Source organism: Aythya marila (assembly GCF_965140915.1).
Source record: "Aythya marila genome assembly, chromosome: 8".
Taxonomy (NCBI): Eukaryota; Metazoa; Chordata; class Aves; order Anseriformes; family Anatidae; genus Aythya; species Aythya marila.
Genome location: NC_139049.1, coordinates 26,500,614 through 26,520,840, shown reverse-complemented (window position 1 = coordinate 26,520,840; position 20,227 = coordinate 26,500,614). Strand labels below are relative to the sequence as shown.

Below are 20,227 nucleotides of genomic sequence, written 5' to 3'. Positions count from 1 at the left end.
TGGGAGTTCCTTTATCAGTCTGCAGGCCTGGACCAACACGCTGCAATGACTCCACCCAAGAACCATTAGGCACTTTTGAGCATCAGCTTCAACAAGCCCAGCTCTCTGTCCTCAGTCTTGCATGACATCAGGCAGCGTACTCCCTGGATCTGTGATGTCCTAAGACAAGCAAACATTGCCCTTTTTCAACAGTTAGTGGAGCGGACACAAATGGAGATGTAAGATCCAAGTTCTTCAAGCCCACTTGCCTTTCTTGCTCTACAACACAAGAAGAAAAAACAAATATGCTACCTCTTCAGTCACTGCACTTCCCAGTCTGGTGTGAAAACAAATTTGATTTTGTTTAAATTGATATGCAAAGCTCCCAACCACAGCACTTGAAGAGGGAACACATTTTTTCTTCTGCCTTGTAGCAGGGGCAGGGATTACCCAAGTCACCCCCAGACAGATCAGCAGAGTGCACCTCTTGCAGGTGCCAGATGCGCGGCACACCCAGGATCAGAATGAGGTGTGGGCACAGCATAGACCGGAGGAATCCAGATCACCGGAACCCGAGCCCCACAGCTTACTGCTGATGACACCACTCCTAAACCTTCCTCTTCAAGTCCAACTATCCAAAAAATAAGAGACTGACAACAACAACAACATGAAGATGTTGAAGAAGAAAAGGAAAGAAATGAGAGGACAGTTTTGTTGACCAGGTTAAAAGAAACATAAGAAATAACAGTACAGAAGATAACTAAGAAACAAAAAAATCCCAAATCTGGAGCTATCTGCAATTTTTGTTCTATAACATCTCCCAAGCTTTCAATAATCTGACTGGCCAACACATTAAGCAATACATCTTATGCATATTCACCTGATTTGCCAATTCTTCTTTAATTTATCATCACTTTGTATTTACTGTAAATTCATAGTTACAAATGGCTTGGCCTTTATTTTAGCGATCCTAAATCAACCATCTAGATCACTTGTTGAGTGCAAACAGGCAAAGTCAACATGTATACTGAGTTCAAAGCAGAGTTTTGACACTACAAAACTGAATCTGGAAATAGAAAAGCTCCTCTAATAGTCAGTGTCATTCACAGATAGAGAAGCTATTATGGGATTTAGAAAGCTCTTTGATCTGCTCCTTGCACTGAACATCACCAACTCCTTTTAAGTTCACTGTACCATTTTCTAGAGAAACATATCAGCATACGTTCCTCCATTGATAACCTCCTGTGAATTTTCTAACGTATTTCACCCTATCACTTCCCCAAATAAAATTTTAAACTTGCAGTGAAATATGAATGGTGTACTCGGAACTCACGTATAAAGATTGAAGTCTATTATTTATAAGAGTTTCAGTATATCATAGAAGTAAACAAAAACTTTCACATTACAGGAATTTTAAAAACTGCAAGAATCCTGAAGTAAGTATTACTATGGCACTTCAGTAATTGAAATAGCACACATCAATCTCTGACATAAATGTGGCCTAACTTCAAACCATCACCTGGTAGGAAATGACCCTAGATTCTTTGTATGCTGGGAAGGTGGAAGGACAGGTTCCAGCCAGCTACCACTTCACTAACAACAAAATGGCACCGCACTTACAATAAATACTAAATAATTTGCCTTTTTAGGCAGGCCCCCAAATGCTCTCTGGCAAAACTGAAGTACAGGAAGTCATTAAGTGAGATTCATAATGAAACATTACCAGTAAAAATAGTCATAATTTGGTAAACTGCATTTATTTGCTAACTCTTAACAGGGCAAGAGATTTTTTCAACACGCAAAGGCTCAAAACATTGCCAGCATCTCTGATCGTGCCTAATTCCTCTGTCACTAATCATCAATTGCTGGGAAGCAGTCCTAAAATAGTTACCAAGGTGAAATCTACCAAAGTGAAAATACACAGAAGTATTTTCATATGCAGATAATAGAAGAAAAAACAGCTGCAGCTTTGTCTATGTTAGGCTTTAGTTCTTTTTTCTAACTACTGCAACCAGCAGTTCAGCTCCAACCCTGCTAACTAACAGGAAGACACTAGTGAAGACACTTTACTGCTTTGTTTTATATATAAAGCCATACCCTAAAACAGGGTTCAGCAACACTATCAAAAATATCGGTTGATGCCTCAAGCCTTCATTAGAAAGCTTTCCATCTCTGTTACTTTGCTGGAACTGAACCAGTAGCAGAAATCTAACAAAACAATTTTAAGAAAAATTCCCACTTGTAAAGTCCTACTCCACTTCATTAGGCAATCAATCTCTTCAAAAATACTCATCAAGCTTCCTGTTGATATTAAAAGGCATGGGGGGAGAGGAGGGTAGTACAGAAAATAGAAATAAAAATATAAAGTGTTAACATGCAATACAATCCTTGACAGAAAAACAAAGCTGATGTTAGCATTGCAAACCAGAATGCTTCTGGACCCTCAACAAACTCCCTTAAATAACTGATACCATCATGACCCCCAGGCTCATAAGGCAGATTCGTAGCTTCATTTCCCATCGAAGTATCAGAGATATAAAGAATATTTATATATTCTATATACAACATAGAAGCAGCATACCAAGAGTACAGCCATTAGCATTACCTGAAAATGATTCTATATGGAGGTTAGTAATTGCTGCTCAAGAACACAGAGAAAAGTACAAAATAAATACATATATATATATATAAAAGCAAGTAGAAATCCAGCCTGAAGCCCATATTGTCATTTGCCCAATGTACAGTGGACACTGGGGATAGGATATGAGAAAAAAAATAATATATGGACACCAAAACTTCAAAACATAAGATAGTCAGACTGACATATTTATTACCAAATTTCACGCAGAATTTTACACAGCAGCAAAACAATGTTAAAGGTCCTCATGGGTCTTTATAACAGAATTAAACTAAGGCAAAACAACCATTGCCCTAGTTTATACTTACACTGAAAGAATCACGGAAGCTATTCAGAGAGCACTGTAGCTCCACACTTTCTAAAATGCAGAAAATCTACAGATTGTGACTCCACACTTGTTTCACATGGTTTACCACTTTTTTTTTTTTTTTTTTTTTTTTTTTACTCTAACAGAACTATGCCTGGGGTGACTGGATTTCTTTAAGTTAAATCCCATTTGAGCAGACCTAGAGAAAGAATTCTGAAGGAACAATCTGCCCAGTGTTGTCACCCATAAGCTCCTGGCCACATACTATTTGCCTTTAACCTGTGTTTATAGATTAGTAATTACTCTAGTAAAGATCTTTAAAATAGTTTAAGTGACCATTTATGGATTTTCTTTGCCATTCACCTTCAGCCTATTTCATGCTGATAGACTACTAGGAGGGCTGTTATTTCTGAAAAATAAGTATCAACATTACACGTTTCTACTTATCTCTTCTAGCAATACAACAGCAAAACAACACTGGAAATACTCAGTGAAAGAATACATTTAAACTTTACCCAAAAAGTATTCTTCCTATTCCACCTATCTGCTACGGCAGTCTAAATAGCAACTTTCCTCCCCAAACCTAGCACGTGTGTGATGCAAAAGAGAGAAAACATCATAAAGCACATTCAGGAAACAAAGACAAAAGCCCTGAGTGCACATTCCATTAATCCCAGGTCACAAGATCTTCAGTGTTTCAAAATTTTCTCTAGAAACTAACGTTTAAAGGAATGACAAAGTTTAATACCCTAGGACAGTCACACTCATTCCTCCTCAGCTCCTCACCAGCTGACAACTACGCTCTTTAACATGTAACTGTGCGCATTACAATCTATAAATGTGAAATGTTTACGAGGAATCTCAACAGCCAAATTAAAAATAAATAAATGTTAGACTTTGGTTTGTTAACCAGACACCTAAATAATAAGTAGGAAAAAAATTTGTCTGTAAAAATAGAATAATTCTATCTATCAAATACTTGTATGTATAGTGATACTGGTTGTTTACCTTTATCTCACTCAGAATAATTTCTCACACGTATTCTTTGGATAACAATATAGCATGTTTTGCTCCAGCTGCTAGTCAAATACATTTGTATGAATGTGTATCCTGAATTCTAATTTAAGTAGACACTTCAGTAGAAACAACTATGTAAATGACGGATTCTTTGTATATCTTTTCAAACTTCCCATCCATTGACATTAGTTGACATAATTTTCCCAATGCTGCAAGATGTAACCAACACTTACAGCCAACACAGTTTTAGTTCTAACTTTGCTTCTAGAGGTGTTTCTATGACCTAGGCCTCATACTTTAACTTAGTTTCATCTATTTACCCTTGATTATACATTTCTTACCAATACAAAAAGCTTTTTGTAACTGTTTAGTGTCTGAAACATTTCTCAATGCATAACAAAAACAACAGGAGGGAAAACTGAGCATGTCAGTTCATATTTCTGTTCATTCCAAAGTTCAAGTCTCACAAGGAATGACAGAGTTCTAAAACAGGCTGTCTTAATTTCTTTAGACAATTTAATCTCAATCGCAATTAAAACAAAACAAAACAAAAGCAGTAATTTTCACATAAAAATTTCAAAGTAGTCTATAAATATACAGGTATCTTCCAACAGTGTTCTGGATCAGATCCCTGATTCATCAGCACACATACTAACTGTGTACTGCAATTTTTAGCCCTCATCTATTTTCTGTCAAGCAACTGACATGTATTTGAAAGATTCTCACCTTAATGCATCAAAAAGATTATTCTGATCAACAAAATATGAATACACAATTTATTCCAAGAGACATTTCTTTCTAGCCAACTTTTATTCAACAGCAAAGCTTTTGCAAAATAATTTCAAGTAATTTTTTCACAAAGAACCTGTAAACCAGAAAACTAGCAAGCTCTTTTATGCTAAAGTTTGCACAGAACAGGCCACAACGGACATTAGAAGCTTATCATTCCTTGGCCACAAGTTTTAATACTGCTTTTTTGTTTAGTTTCTACCTTTGTTCCCTGAGACAGTCACAGCCAGACGTTATGCCAACCTAAAAAAAGCCACTCTATTTCATGTCAGCCTTAGCTCCAGGCCTCAGATCCCAAAACATGTGTTTGAAAGTATTTAATCCCCAGCCTAATAATTGACTCAAAGCTACTCCAAATATCAGGACTCAGTACTGCAGCTCTGGGGTGTATTTTCTTCCCTTTTCACACACCAAAGAAGGCACCGTAAAGCAACGGGCCATTATAGAATCCAGTGTAACGTGCCTGAAGATGTAACTTGTTAGATTTAGATCAGAGCTTGAATTAGAGGGAAACTTGCCTGATTTTAGGCCCTTTTTCAGCTTCCATTTCAAATTTTCCAAGTCTCTGAAGAGACTTTTATTTTTGCCTCTCTGGTTCTTGTAGTTTTGTATGGCATAGCATAACTTTAAAAACAAAACAAACAAACAAATAAAAAAACAACAACACACCATTGGCTTCATACAGTAACAAAGGATTTTAATGTTGTTTCAACCACTGGAGGTATATCTAAAATCTGGATTCCTCCCATGCAATCAAAAATGATTTGGTAATAAAAGTTAATTATGTTTTAAAACATCACCTAGCCAATAAAATTCTAACCAAAGAAAATAAAAGGTTTTATATCTGAGTAGAGTGTCTTTCTTATTTTACTTGTTTATATAGGGCCCCTTCCAGTTTTGGATGTGGCCTGAAACAAAATATTGAGGGCAGTGTCATTCTGCGATTCTAATCTAATACAACCATGCTTAATATAAAGACTGCCAGATCTTGAGATCCCTTATTCAGTCAGCTTCTAATATCTGAATTGAATGAAAGTCTGTGTAAAAAATAAATAAATAAATAAAAAGCTTTGTCATAAAATAACCAGGAATATCTATAAATAAACAAGATAGTGAACGCTGAAAGCAGAAAGGCTCTCAATTGCCATCTGCTACTTGTTTCTCAGCCTGGTTAAGAGATGAAAACAGCCCTTCGGCCACCCTCCATCATGTGCACCTATCGAACCGTAACGTTTATGAGCAAGTAACTAACCCACCTCTGCAGAAAGCCTGACACGCCAAAAGTGCCGGTTATTCCCCGGGTGAGATCTGACCACGGTGGCACTCATTAGAGATGTTACAAAACGCATGCCGCCGCTCGCCCCATCCCCCTCCGGCACTACCACCATTGCGGGAGTGACTTGTTACACATCGCGATGAGCGAGTAACATTCAGCGCCCGGGGCCGGAGCAGAGATCAGGCCATAAAAAGGGCACCAGATGCAAGCAGGGCTCCTCCCCTCCCCGGGCTGCGAGCCCAAGCTGCCCGCTGGCTCCCTCCGGGGCGAGCCGAGCCGAGCCTTGCCCCGGTGGCACACGGGGGGTCCCGAGGAGGCTCCGGCTGCCAGCCGCGATGAGCAGGGCGAGGACTCTTCGTCCTTCTGCAGGAGCCTCGGAGCTGGGAGAAGGGGTCGCCTAGTGCAGGCACCCAAGGACAGTGGGGAAGGGGCTCGCAGGACCGGCCGGAGAGGGCTGAGGGGCGATCGTCCCTCTCCCCTCGGCGGCGTGCGGGGGCCAAGGGCGGCGGGGGAGGAGGAGGCACCCGCAGCCCCCCAGCCCCTGGCCGAGGCGGCGGCAGCTCGGGCCGAGGCGGCGGAGCCCTCCCCGCCCGCGGGGCCTCGCTCCGGGCGGTAGGGGCCTGGGGAGAGGGGTCCCCCGGCCTCCCGGGCCTGGGGGCGGACGGCTCGGCTCGGCTCGGCTCGGCTGGGCTGTGCTCACTCACCTCGGCAGGCGGCAGGCGCCGCCGGGTCTGCATGGCGAGGGGGATCCCCCGGGGCCGCGCTCCGCCGCCGCCACCACCGCCGCTCAGCTCCCGGGCGGGCCCCGCAGAGCCCCCTGCGAGCGCTGGAGAGAGGCCGGCGCCCGCCCTCCCCGCCCGCCGCCGCCAGCCGGCCTCGCTCGCTGGCTCCGCGGCCAAGGCCGCCGCAGCTGCCGGCAGCCAGCGCCCCCTGGCCGGCCCCAGAGGCAGCGCACGGCACTGCGGCACCGCCGGGGAGGCAGCGCCGAGCCTGCCGCACCCCCGCCCCGCCGCGGGAGGGGTGACCCGGCACGGCCGGAGCCCGCCCGCCCCCCAGCCCCGGCCAAGCTCCGGGGGGGACCCGGGGGCGGCCCCGACAACGGGAGAGGGCGAGGCGAGGAGGGGACCGCGGTCCCCCGGGCGCTTCGCGGCGACGCGCCCCGCAGCCAGCCGCACCTAGGGGCTGTTTGGAGCCGTCCGTGTTTTATGTGTTTTTTTTTTTTTTTTTGGTATTTCGAAAAATAATTTCTCCCCTCCCCACAGCCAGGGATGCGTGTCCTGTGCAGGCACGGCCATCCGCAGCCGGCTGGGGAAAGGCGCAGCCACGGAGCCACCTGCTCAAAGACACGCAAGGCAGGATTCCAGAGGGAGAAAAAAATAAAAATAAACCGTATTCATCCCTCACAGAAACTGACTCAAAGTGCAAGCTGACAGGTACATACATGCGAAACCAGTGCTCGGAGCCTCGCCGATTCTTCCATTACACGGAGGGAGCAGGGCACCACCTCACCCCCCCTTACCCTGGCTGCAGGCGCCCAGCAGCCCGGCTGTGGAGACGAAACATCCCCGTGTGTGTGTGCGGGCCGCCCGCTGCGGGGCTCCCGGGGCGAGGGGCGGACGGGTCTCGGCCAGCCCCGGGCTCCCGCAGCCGCTGTGCCGCCTCCAGCCGCCCCCTGCCGGGCGGAGGGCCGGGGGCTAAGGCACGGCTCTGGCCCCGCCGCCTCACGAACGCCTCAGCCGCGTGCTGCCTCGCCGGGCCCGCGCTCTAACGGCTAACGGTTGACGGTTAACGGCTAACGGCTCGCGCCCCGCCGGGCTCTGAGGGGGAACCGCCTGTGAGGGCCGCCTCAGGGCGCCATGTCACCCCCGGCACGGGGGAGCGGCGGGCGTTGTGTTCTGTGCTCTCTTCGTTCACCCCACAGCATGTTTTCAGGTCTTCGTGCTTGCTGGCTAGCAGTTTGTAGGAGTTCGGCTTCTCTGCTAGCTTCCTACTTAAGACGGTGAATAAGGTGTAATGAGCCCTGGTGGTAACATGTAGGCCTTATTGCTCTAGGAGCATCAGTTCATCCCGCCTGAAATGAGAAGGAAGCTCTTAATGTTTATTCATTGATTCTGGTAGAACTTTGTGCTTTTCAAGCAGAAAATATAAGATACTCCCAATCAACTGAATCATCAATCCATGGACAAAGAGCTGATGAGATAAAACATACTAATCAATCATATCTGGTAGTAGCATATAAATGGAGATGGGATTTATTTTCTCCCATAAAGCATTCCTGGTTAACCCCATCATGCTGTCTCCTTAGCAGTTAGTGGTGTCATGCTGGTAAAGCATAGATGAGGAGCTCTCATCCAGTCCAGTGCACAACCACTGTCCTCAAAACAAGTCTCATAAACAGCTCCGACTGCTAAACATGCAATCTGCCTGGCAAACAAAAAGGAAATAAATTAAAGGATGATCAATATAACGCTTCATACCCTCTAGGCAAATGCACACAAGTGCATAGGTTTTCCATCTACATATGTCTCAGAGTCCTATCACTACCCAAATTTTGATCTGCTTTAATCCCTCTACATGCAACTGTCACTGGAATTCAGCAAACACTGAGTGTTTTTACCTGAAGATCATAATTGGCTGTTCTGCAAGAAATCAAGGAAAGGAAAGGAAAGGAAAGGAAAGGAAAGGAAAGGAAAGGAAAGGAAAGGAAAGGAAAGGAAAGGAAAGGAAAGGAAAGGAAAGGAAAGGAAAGGAAAGGAAAGGAAAGGAAAGGAAAGGAAAGGAAAGGAAAGGAAAGGAAAGGAAAGGAAAGGAAAGGAAAGGAAAGGAAAGGAAAGGAAAGGAAAGGAAAGGAAAGGAAAGGAAAGGAAAGGAAAGGAAAGGAAAGGAAAGGAAAGGAAAGGAAAGGAAAGGAAAGGAAAGGAAAGGAAAGGAAAGGAAAGGAAAGGAAAGGAAAGGAAAGGAAAGGAAAGGAAAGGAAAGGAAAGGAAAGGAAAGGAAAGGAAAGGAAAGGAAAGGAAAGGAAAGGAAAGGAGGAGTTAGGAGTGATGGGAAAAGTCTCTACCAGTTAAGGTGATGAGGCATGGCCTCATACTCTGTCCTCTCTCTATCTATGTGCATTTTGGATGCAACATGACTTATTCCCAATGACGATGATGTATCTAGAGAAGCAGGAACTCAGAAAAACTCAAGTTGCTTCTTCAGGCAGTTGTGGTGCCATATGTCTGAAATGAAATCAGGAGTCTGTCCTTCCTGTCTTCTGATTGTGCTCCCTCTGCTCGTGTTCAAACAGAAAGTATTTGGGTATGAATAGTAAAAAAAAAAAACTACGTGCAAAACAAATCAATAATCTTGGTCCCAAGTCCCAGCAAGCCCGTAAGACACGGACCATTTACTTGGCACATTCAGTGAGACTGATAGTTACAAACTCTGAAAAAAAAATCTTAATCTCTTTGTAGTGTATCAGCCTCACGTCAGTGAGCATCTACAGTGTTGTGACAAGAAAAACACGCCAAATAGTACCCCAGATGATAGCATGGACATTTGGTATTGATCCACCACTTCTTTTCTAAGTCTTTTACCATCTTTGCCCAGCTCTTTATGAGAAGATAAAAAGAAAGAGGCATAAAGGACAGTGTACGGATGTGGAGACTCCAACCTGCAGAAAGGTAGTGGAAAGGAACTGGAAAGTGGGTGACAAGATCACAGTTAGAAAGGTGAGGGGAAGCTGTGGGATGCCATCCTTGAAGTGGGCAGCTGAGAGCTACAAAGTCAATACAAAGACATGTTTGTAGCAACAAATGTACGTTGAGAGCTAGGAGATGATACAGGATTCAAAGTAATGCAAGAATAATCTATGAACAATAGCTATGGAGAAACAAAAATGTTTAAAGTACTTGACAAAACTTGCAGAAACTTGGGGGAAAAAGAAGCTTTCCAATGGTTTGAGTCTGTTACTAGATGGAAAAAGTAGAAATGCTAACAATAACACAGGAAGGCAGAAGAGCTCAATAAATATTTCTGGTCTGTATTTGGAGAAGAGCCAGATGATACACAAATATCGTATGATGATGATGAAATACATTCCATTACAACAGGCACTGAGGGGGATGTTAAACAGAAGCTAATAAGGCTGTGCATCAGCAGGTATAGACAACTTTCATCCAAAAGTTTTAAGAGCACTGGCAGGGAGTATCTTTAGACCATTAATGTTGATTTTCAATAAATCTTGGAATGCTGTTCAAGTTCCAGAGCACTGGATGAAATATTGTACCGATATTTTAAAAGGGTAAACAAGGTGACAAGGGTAATTACGACTTGCCAACCTGGCAAGAATTCTGGGTAACATAATGGGATATTAGCTATATTACTTGATTAAAAAAGAATTAAAAGATGGAAACAAAATAAATGCAAATTAATGTGGAAAATAAATCTTACCAAAATAAATTGATTTTTTTAATGGCATTACAAGTTTGGTGGATCAAGGTAAGTAGGTCTGTAAAATGTTTGTTTTCGTAACATTTTAATTAAGAAACCAGAATGGTAGAGACTCATCACAGCACGTATTAAACTGTTCAAACTCTGGCTAACTGGCAGTTACAAAGTGGGGAAATAAGAAGTCATCATGAAAGAATGCGTTTCTGTGTCATACAGTGATTAGTTCTGCACTATACTGTATGGATAGTAATTGCTTTAAGGAAAACATAAAATCATCACTTACAAACTTTGCAAGTGATGTAAACAAGGATTAACAAATAACAAGTCACAATGGAAAGTATCTGAGACAGCTTGATAACAGGTAGCATGCATTTCTGTACAGCCAGATGTAAAAACATGCACCAAAGAATAGAGACCATGATTATAGGATGGGGGAATTTGTGCTATAACAAGTTAATGCTCAAAAACCTTGAGTGTCATCACATATAATCAGAAGCAAATGAGCAGGTGGTGCAGTTCCGTGGCCAACAGGCTAATACGACGCTTGGTTTTATAAATAGGAGAATATAAAATAATGTCTATTTTTATCTGGCACTAGTCCAACTGCTCCTGAAATCTGAGAGACAAATCCCTTAGTTCTTTAACCAAAGCTGAAAATTAAATGGTTTGGAGAAGATCAATAAGAATGATTTAGATGAAAACTAAAAACATTCAATCTACTTTCATATATAAAAAGAAGGTGAAGGGACGACTCAATCACAGGTTTGAAGTACTTCCAAAATTCAGTGACTATGCTAAAGGCAGACTTATTCAGCTTCCCAGTAAAGTCTTTTACCAGTGAAGGTAATTAATTACTGAAACGCTTCAGAGAGGAACAAGTTAAATTTCCCAGCGCTGGGACTGTCAAAATCAAAACAAGGTGCTTTTTTAAGCTATTTTTGACACATTTTTTGACACTAGGGTTCATTCCTATAAGTCTTTTACCCATGAGAGACAACGAGTTGATCACAGCTGTGGATTCTGGTTGCTTGTCTATGCAGAAGTTGATTTCCTTGGGGCACTACGAAGCAGCAACCTGTCATCCCCTTCAGCATCATCTGACACAGATCATGTGTCCCTGAGCACATGACAGGAGCAGCCATGTGGATGCTAATGTTTACATGGGTAGAAGGGATGAGTGTGCTTGTTCACAGAAGGCAAATCCTTTGAAGTGTACTGCATAAAAATGTAACAGTTCTCACTCCAGAAGCCTGAGACACGCATTGCTGGAAGCTGGGAACTCCTCAGAATTGTCACTATATGATTATCCTGCTACTCAGTTCTTTATCTGGCATCTGCCTCTGGCTGCTCTCACAAGCAGGATACTGATCTTTCTCATGCCAAGCTGTCTCTCTGGTCTATGGGAAAGCTGACTCGCCCCTGATTTCTGAACAGAGCAGGAGTTTTGGTGGGAGCAGAGAATAGATGCATGATGATAAGTTGGCATAGATGCAGGAGAGGACAAGAGCCAAGGGACAGAAGAACAGGAACAGCTGATACTAGAAAGTCAAAGACAGACTTGGGGAGGGAAGTGTAGATGAGGCCCTGAACCCTTCCAGAATCTGACACAGATTCAGGAGGCTCCTGGGCTGAACTTGTATGATCAAACAATCAGGAAACTTCACAGCAAATGTTGATTACTTTCCCAGTGTAGTTCCTGATCCACATACTCAGCCTCTGACTGATACACGTAAGTGGGGAAGGCCTGTGCTGTGAACCTAAGGGTCCAAACTTCTTGGATGACTGATGGTTTTATTCAGTTTTGTGGAAGAATAGATTTTTTTTCCCCATAAAGTTGCTAGTAACTGCTTGCATACCACTCTGACAAAAACAATATTGTAAATATTCATTACAATGACCACCACTAATGGAATGTTTAATGATCCCTTATCTAGTTTCTACTGTAAAAACCATCTCCTGATTACACCCATCCGAAGACACCAAGAGACCTTCAGTGAAGATTACAATGTAATGATTTTGCCCTCTAGTGGCTGAATGATATAGCCCAGCTCCTTCCGCATCTGCCTTAATACACCTTTATTACATCACCAGCCTTGAATCTTTAATTTCCTAAATTTTATGCAGGGTTCATCCATTACGCTCAAGTACTACCTGCACCAGAACAATCTGAATCAATAAAAATGCTTGGCTAAACATCCTCAGAAGGCTATATTAAGGTTAACTCAGTACTTAGTGAGTCATGCAATAAAGCCACTAATACTCGGGCACTTAATTAACCTATGATGCATTTTCCACCAGATGTGATTTAATCTCTAGAAAAGAAAAAGACCTGCTCTATCACCATCTCAAGTGTATGGGTCATTTTAGAGTCACTCTATCCTTATCTTGTCCTGTTTAAATTTTTAAAATGCTGTGTATTCTTAGGAGAAATAAAGATGACATTTTAATCCTTTCCAAAAGTACACTCTCATACGTTATACATTTAAAAGGGAACATAACTGGTTTACTAGTTATGCTGGCTACATCTTGAAACATCCATCAATTTTCTCTCCATATTTCTGACACTGGCCCTGAGGCTTTAAAAGATCTGTCTCTGTATCTGTGTTAAACTTCTGTGAGAGCTTAAGCAAGCGTTTTGGACTTTAATTACATCTTGATTTTTTTTTTCTTTTCTCTCCCTCTGGCACCCATTTTAGTTTATTAGCCTAGGCTGCATAAGGAAACAACACATTTAATTAAATTGTTTGTCTTTCTCTTTTGCTCTCTCTGCATATCTTTAGGATCTCTTGGCCAATTTCTGCCCCAGCTGAAAAAATGATAAGTCTCAAAGGAAATTAAGTTCATACAAGTTTTGTGGCAATCCACAGGCAGGCATAAAGAGGGTGAGCTGAAGCAAGTTGAACTGTTACATATTCAGCGTGGCAGCAGCCTGCTTGTTAATAACCAGCGTGTGCTCAGGCTGCTCAGACAGCACACACACCCCACCACGTTACTTACGCCCAGCGTATGCTGGCGTGGCCTCGGAGTGTCACAGTGAATTTGGAGGATGCTGAGGTCATTGTCGTAGAGAGGATCATCGTGGATGTGGCAGGGCTAGTGTTAGTGCAAGGAAGAGATGAGAAGAGAGTGAAGAGACAAATCCCTGTGCAAACAGGATTTATTTTTCCAGTATTCATACCAGCTTCTTGAGGGCTATTATTTGGACTCTGTAATTGAGACTGAGATGGGATACTTGGATTATTTGTAAGCCTCTGCTAAGCAAGAAGTCAAATTAAAGGATTTAGTAGTCCCTTTTAATGAGGAAACAATAAATATTTGGATCATTTCATTCTCATTGTTTATTTTGCTATTAATCTCTATTTGAAAGCCCCGGAAAAGCTTAAGAACCTTTCTGATTATATTCCTGGTCTGGCCAGAAGCTGGAAATGCCTTTAATGAATACCCACGGGGTATGGGTATTCATGACCGTGTTCCCAATGAACATGTTTGTGCTTAGTAACAGCAACAACAACAAAAAAAAGCCAGGATTTTGAATCGGGAGAAACAGGTTCTTGTTCGACTTTGTAGCTGACTTGCTGAGTGACACTTAACCCACCTGATCCTCTTCCCTTGTGTGTACAGTAGAACTACTTGTATGGACAGCATGAGTAAGTGCTGTACGAGGCCACATCAAGGTCTGAAAAACCGCTCTGAGAGTCTCCAGTGAGAAGTGTTATGATGATGATGACATGAAAAAATTTCATTTGGAAGATATGATGGCATCGCCTAAATATGTGCTTTCTGGTTCACCGAAACAAAGGACCCTTGAGATTCAAAAATGGACAGAGTTTGAAAGATTAACTTCATCTTCCTCAAATGCAGAGAAATATGGTTTCCCCTTTGAAGACCTTTACAAAGAGTTGAAACCTGTTAGTTCCCTCAGACAACCTGTTCCATATCACTCAAAAATACATTTAAGATTTTGGACAAGAACTCTAGATTGTACTTCATATCCCATCTATCTTGACTATAGCATTATTTAATTTCCTCAATTATATAGCCTTCCATCTTTCAAAGATGATAGTACTCCAGGAACAATGTTGAAGCTGGGCCAAAGGATGGTGGACAGCAGGAGAATTGAGACTCTCCTTGTTCAGATAGAGGTTATAATTCATGCCCGGTTGGTCTAGAAATTGCCTTAATTGTGGGATATTGATGGAGGATGAACCATGGAGGATAAACCAGTGCATCACACAGCTTCCAGAAGGCACATTCTGAGTTGTTGATAAACTACTCTAAAAGGCCATATACACTTTTCCATACGTGAAACAAACATACCATGCTTCACGGCCAACAGGAAGCACAGTGGTGAAGAGCAGGTGATTTTTTAACGTAGGATCTCCAAAACTGGACTAGCTCACAAGCTCCTAAAGTAGGTCTACATGAAAACAGTTTCAAGCATTTGTGTGGGCTTCAGTGAATATAGTCTGGGCTCGACGCACTCACTGGGAGACGCAAGGCTTACTCAGTATGCTAGCTGAGGACAAACTACATCAGACGCTTCAGAAAGGAATTCCACCAGCAGAACAGTAGCACAGAGGATGTTTTGTGGGGGATTTTTGAATGATTGTTTTTGTGAACAGAAACCCAATCCCTCAAATGTCAACACTTTAGATGCAAGGAAAATTCTAAGGACAGTGCAGTTTTACAAAAAAAATATATACAGCTTGAAATTGACTCAATTTTAATTACATATAGCTACAAAATATTTCAAAACAAAAAATCCCAAACTGAAAAATAACCCAGTATTAAGAATGTTGACCTGACATCTTTTGACATGAGTCTTTCCTTTCGTTTTTTCCAACATCACTATATATTCTGACCAAAAAACTCATCTGGGTTTTTCTTACAAGCTTGGTATACAAATTACATCAATTCATTGTTGGACTTATCAAATATGAATGAAAACATTCTTTTCAGAAAAAGATCTAATCCTTTTCAAATCCTGTTTTAATCTGTATGATATCTTGTAGCAGCGAGTACCATGCACTAATTGCGGTACTTTGAAAGTATTTTTTTTAATCAACTCTACATGCTCTATTGGTCAATTTAAGTTAATGCCCTGTGTTTTAATATGGGAATTAATTTAACTTTCTCTACATAAACTTCTTTTCTGTTTATTTCCAGAATGTTCCTTCTGATAGCTCTTTGTTTCTGCAAAAATTTTGAAAATTTCGATTTCTCTTCAAATCACAAGTTTTCCTGCATCTTTATACAACATTTTCAGCTTCTAGATCCTCAGCTGTATCCTTATTGACAAGCTAAAGGCTACGGCCAGAGCCGAGCATGCAGCTACATATTTTGATGAGTTTTGATTTTTTTGCTTGAAGGATGCAAGTTAACAAAAGTATAAACCTTGATATAGAACTTTTTTTTTTCTTTCAAAGTTTATGAGCAGGATTTAATCTAATACATACTTAAGAATTTATCCTTTAGGTCTTTCTGGATTCAAATGAAGAGCCAGGTTTTCTTTAGAAAGGAAAAGAACAGAAGCTTACTTGAGAGGAAGTGGTAGATGCAGTTGGCTCATTGTTATCTTAAGCATTTCCCTTTTTTGTTGCACTAGAGATAAATGAATAGCTTCTATGCATGGACATGCATGACTCTCAAGTTCTGGCTCATGATTTCTTGTTATTAAATATTTGAAGGCATGATTTGAAGACAAACTCCCACAAAAGGGATTTAATTTTTGAAGGAATCTGGCAGACAACTTTTGCAACATTGTCTTGGATAATTTGCTGTTGGCATGTTTATCTTTTCCACCATACTTCTCCTTTCTGCCAGATTCATGACAGAGTGCACAGTGGGCATCAGAACCATCACCATTTATGCATTTTTTAAGCTAAGCCTTTTAAAGAAGAAAAGCTCGCACAACTGTGCTGCAGATGGAGGTTCATCTTCCTCTCCTCTTGAACAATTTAAGAATATGTCTCTCAATTTCAGCCATGCTTGAAAGAGGCAACTGGTGACTGCTTTAAGAGAAAGTCACAAATGACTGCCCCTGCTGAGGACACAGCAGAGAAAAGGCAGCTACTACACATTCCCTTAGCAGCAGGGGGCTTGTTAGTCAGCAGCATGTAGGTCTAGACTCCTTCAGAAGGTTAATTCTCCCCTTTCAGAACTGCCATGGGAATATGGTGCCCATAACTCAGGGGAAAAGCACGATGGAAGGCAGGTAGTGAAGGAGATGGTTAAAAAAACATGGACTCCCCCTGTCCATCATTAGTTCTTTGAGCAGTGAAACTGTTCATACACAAAAATTTGTATAAGTACACCCTAAAGTATTCAAGGCATTAAAAATCCAAAGCATCTTGTTCATTTCAATTGCTTCTCCACCCACATTCTTCATTGAATTAAAGGATATCCTACACGCGCTTTTGTTTCACTTATTCCCTAAAGATCATTTCATCGCACACCAAGCAAGGATCCTCAGCGTACTCACAGTAACTTCACAGTCAGAGCGTTCAGCATTATGATGTTCCTGGCACAAGGGATGTTATTAAAGGATTTAAGAGATGAATAGGCTGCAGCTTTCCCCAGGGCAAGACATCAGAAAATGGACATCAAAAGAACCTGGCTCAAAATGCAGCGGGCATTACCAACTTCTGGCAAATCCCACTCATCTCTGAACAGTAATGCTGTCAGGCTGTGTTAGGGATGCGTCTATCCTGGAATACCCCTGTAGAACTATGTTTGCTTACCCAGTAAAAGCACTCCCATTTCAATACCAACCCCTCTAGTTCAAGCCAGCATAATCTTCGTTAATCAAAAGTACACTGGGCCAAATCCAGCTACAATCATACTCAAATCTTCAGCAATATCCCAGAGCAAATATGACACAGGCTATACAGCCATCAAAATTACCTTTGTTTTCTCCAGCCATAAACCCAGTCGGACTGCACAAAGAACCATGCTGATCTCCGAACGTGTGAGTATTTCTTACAGGAAGTGTAGTTCGTCACACATCGCACGTCATCTTCACAGACCCCAACAGGATGACAGGCCCGTGACAGGATTTATTTATTTATTTTTTTGAACTTCTATTTCCTCTTTCACCAAGATCTCGTTGGGACTGATTTTCTTACAGCTATTTTGAACAACATGGACATCAATTCTCGAGTAGGCACTAAGGAAGGAGAAGCACACATACTGGCATGATGTCACCACCTGAATTATTATGCGAGGACATAAAAATAGATTGAAAAGTAGCATGACCAAAATTACCATATCATTTAATTACAGCCTACTTTCATGACAGGCCATCAGATAATTAACAGTGTCAAAATGCTGAATTGCCTCCATCTTCTACATGCTTTGCAAATGACATGGAAGTCATCTTTTTAAATAGCAACAGCTTAACTGAAAATGTAAAACCCATAGTGAAATACTTTGAAAAATGAAGCAGTCAGCTGAACTGACACGAAATTCCCCGCACCATAAATTCACTAGGGAAGACAGTTAAAATCCATTTAATTTGCTTTCTGAAGATCACGTTCACGTGAGGATATTTTTGTGTTAGAAACTATTTTTCTGGAATTGATAGCTTTTTAAAAGAGTTCTAAAAAAAGGAGCCATAAGTGACTGTTCTGTGCAGCTATGCACATGGCCTGGTTCCAGCACTGGCACCTTCCCTCCAGCCTGCCACAACACAGGCAAGCATAAAGCAGAGAAAGGCTGAAAAAGGTGGGGTTTTGTTGATGCTTAATGTTTTGTTTTTTTTTCCAGATGTAACTCACCTTCCCTGATTGCCAAGTAACACATATGATACTAGAGAAAGCTCTCTGGAGAGAGAGAGAGAGAGAGAGAGTGGAGGATATTGGAGTAAGCTTAGAAAGTGATACAATTGTTATCCATTTATTATTAGAAATTAACACAGAATAGAACAGTGGTCCCTGATCATTTTGTGGAAAAGGGCTTCTGGCAACGGGAAGGAACTGTCCTTCCTTGCCTCCACTTACCCTCCGCAAACACCCAGCCAGTGCCAGGAGTACCTGTGAGAGGTGAGAGCAGAGCCCAAGCACGCAGACTCCAGAAGCATGGAGTCCAAAGAGCACCCCTCCTCGTTCAAGACAAAAACAGCGATGGGGAAGGCAGTAACAGAAAGAGGAATTCTCTTCCCTTGAAGCACACCTCAGCTGGCATAATCCCCCCATACAGCAATGCCAGTTACGCATCACCTTTGGCATTTAGCTATTTTGCAGATCCCCTTTTCTCTTCCCTCCAGCATTATCACTGCAGCACACAGGCCTACCTCCCTCTTTCATATTGCCTTTTGCACTCCTTGAAAGCTTCTTTCCTCCCCATGCCACTGTTCCCCACATCTCTATACAGCAATCTCATAATTGGCACCAAATTCCTTATTCTCTTTATTGGACAGAGTTAAAATAAATATTTTTTATATAAATGATACAAAATAAGTTTTGCATAAATTGTAGCAAAGCATAACTGCACTGGATAGACAACTCATGCCTGAACTAGCCATCAGAAGATAAGAACGGTGCCCAAATACAGACTTAAGCTCTCCTTTGAAGGGTAAGGAAGAGAAAAACAATCTTGAAACTGAAGCGAAAACAGTGCAGCCTCTCTCCTTCATTCTTACTTTTGTAAGATGATGATTCCTTTGTTGAAGAGCCAGAAAGAAAAGTTTTGACTTGTTTCCCCAAAGGAAAGCGAGTGCTTAACATTGAGAAAACTGATGAGCAAACATCCCCTCCCATAGTTTGCAAAAAGCTGGGCACCTTAGTAATAATGAAGAGAATCCTATCTCTTGGATGAATAAAGGAATCAAGCTAACACTAAGCCAGAATTTTATGTCATATGGCAACAAGGGAACATACATGTCAGGTAGAGTGCTTAAATAATAAAGGATAAGGCTACTAGAAAGCAATCTGAGAATACAGGAGAAAATCTGGTGGGTGGATTCATAGCTTCATGACTGTGGCACTATCCAGGTAATTAACGAATTAGGGGTTAGAAAAGATGACTGGAGTGAATTCCAAGGTAACTCAGGTGTGAGACCAAGGGGAGTTCCTTCAGCTTGTAATTTATGCGATAGGCAAAGGGCTTCAAATACTAGAAAGCAGTGAGTGATCGAGCTTCTTAAGATGAGTTCAAAGTGGTCTTTATAACTGAAGTCTTTGATCAAGAAATTTGTTTAGTAAAAATGCCATTTAGCAGAGCAGGCTGTGAAAATTACAGCTGACCAGTAAACAAGAATGATTCACTTGGCCAGAATGAAAAACACCTCAAAGCAATTTTTACGGAATGGGGATTGTTCAACAACTCTACCTCTATTCCAGAGGGAATATGTGTTAGATGGACCCTGTTATCCGTGTCCTCTTGAGCTAGGACACTATTGCTCTTTTTCCCTGCAAGGAAGCCGTGAGCCCTGCACTAACTTTTTAAATTGCTGAAAACTAGTTGGTATTAGCTTGACTATACCTTAAATTATAAGCTCTCCATGGAAGAACCATCTTTTACCCTGTATTTTTTACAGAAAGCACTGTAACAAGGGATTAGCATCCAGTAAGGTGTATTACACAATATGATGATGCAACGTTAATTGCACATTGCATTCTCCTCAACCAGGTGTTTAACCAGACAATCCTGGAGATACAAGCATTAGTCCAATAGTGACTGGAATGGCATTGGCTTCCACTAATGGTGGAAGATATCCCACAAACTGCAGCTGCACCAGCTCAGTGAATATATCAGGATAAAGGATATCAGCCTGTGCTATACCCCTTAT

The 20,227-nt window shown here is 41.8% G+C and overlaps 1 protein-coding gene across 4 annotated transcripts in view; it reads right to left on the bottom strand.

Moving 5' to 3' along the window:
• ZFYVE9 (zinc finger FYVE-type containing 9) overlaps positions 1–20,227 on the bottom strand; it is a 76,179-nt gene that overhangs the window by 52,000 nt on the left and 3,952 nt on the right. The window contains exon 1 of one of the 4 annotated variants that reach the window (XM_082766090.1): positions 6,711–6,866. The exons of 1 other annotated variant lie outside the window; for it this stretch is intronic. The gene's annotated coding sequence lies outside the window, so the exon portion shown is untranslated. Of the gene's footprint in view, positions 1–6,710; positions 6,867–20,227 lie in introns of those variants that run through there. 2 more of the 4 variants (XM_082766087.1, XM_082766086.1) reach the window with 2 other exon arrangements.